This window comes from Tupaia chinensis, unplaced genomic scaffold, assembly GCF_000334495.1.
Source record: "Tupaia chinensis unplaced genomic scaffold, TupChi_1.0 Scaffold000555_1, whole genome shotgun sequence".
Classification (NCBI taxonomy): Eukaryota; Metazoa; Chordata; class Mammalia; order Scandentia; family Tupaiidae; genus Tupaia; species Tupaia belangeri.
The window spans coordinates 2,377,404-2,378,963 of NW_006160067.1; positions in this window are offsets into that span (position 1 = coordinate 2,377,404).

The window sequence follows — 1,560 nt, forward strand, 5'->3', positions numbered from 1 at the left end:
AACTGGCTTGGTAGAATTTTAAAAGATTGTTAGGCAGGTTTTCAGGTGGACATAGAGAATCCAGTCCTCATATCCACTAGGTTGGATGTAAACACTGATGATATAAACAATTATAATATAATTCCAGGGGATTCTGACAAAGTTCCCAGAAAACAAAACAAAACAGTAGGGTATGTAGAGATATGTCTAAGAGGAGATTTACTATGGGAATTTTCTTGTGCAATCACTGAGGCCAAGGAAACCTGTGATATGCTGACTTCACCCTGGAGATTTAGGAAACTTGGTGGTTTAATTCAGTCCAAGACTGAAAACCTGGTAACCAAGGTAGTAGTTGGAGTAGGATGACTGGTATATTTTCCAGAGTTCAAAGGCTCAAGAACCAGGAACTCCAAAATGAGGGAGGAGCAAAGTAGATGTTTCAGTCCAAGACAAAAATGGATGTCTCAGCTCACAAATAAGGGGAGAGAATTCTTGCTTTCTACTGGAGCCATTAACAGATTATACAACACCCAGTCACACTGATGAGACTAGATATTCTTTACTCAATTTACTGGTTCTAATGCTATTTTCTTCTGGAAACACCCTTATAGACACACCCAGAAATAATGTTATACAGCTATCTGTAAAATCCAGTCAAGCTGACACATAAATAAACCACCACATGCAGTATATAACAATTTATTTTAGTTTCCAGAGATTGTGTTCTCTCTCCCAATAGAGACAGAGACAGAGGGAGAAACCACTGCCTGATACTCCATGGTCACGGCACCATTCCGTATTTCAAGCTGCTGTGGCCAAGATTTGACCTACATGGTCAACCATGTGGGATCTGAATCCTTAACCACTGGGCTATGGGCTAGCCCTGTAACAGACTTTCAGTGTGTAATGCCACTGGCCCAGAAATTTCTCTCTTAATTTTTTTATATTTTAAATTTATTTATTTACGTTCATTCACTGTACATCATTACAGTATGCAAATTGAGATTTTCTATCCAGAATACATTGTATATTGGCTCAATCAAGAAATATTACCATACATGTTATCATCAACAAATAATTATCCATTTTTTTAAGATTTATTTTATTTAACTTTATTATTATTGTTATTTTCTAGTTTTGATCAGAGAGAGACAAGAGAAAGAGAGAAAGGGAAAGCAAGAAAACAAGCCACCAGGTCCAGTACTTGAACCAAGGTCAGTCATGTCGGAGTCCTGTGCCTTTAACCACTATGTCACCTGCCAGCCCCCATTTCTTGTTTCTTATATATTTTGCCACCCCCCCTTGAGTCCCTATATCTCACCTTCTGCCATTTCCTACTCTACTCCCACCCTGTCTCTGGTATCTACAATTGTTTTCCATAACTTCTTTTTTTTATTTATTTTTTATTTTTTTATTTTTATTATCATCATAATCTTCTTTATATTACATTGGATTACATATAACTTTACAGTGTATTACATTGTTTTTTCAAAAGGGAATGCCATGCATGTCAGTCAGTACAGAGACATTAATCTCCCCACTTCAACATTCCATATCTTTTCTGTTTTCCCCAATCATTAT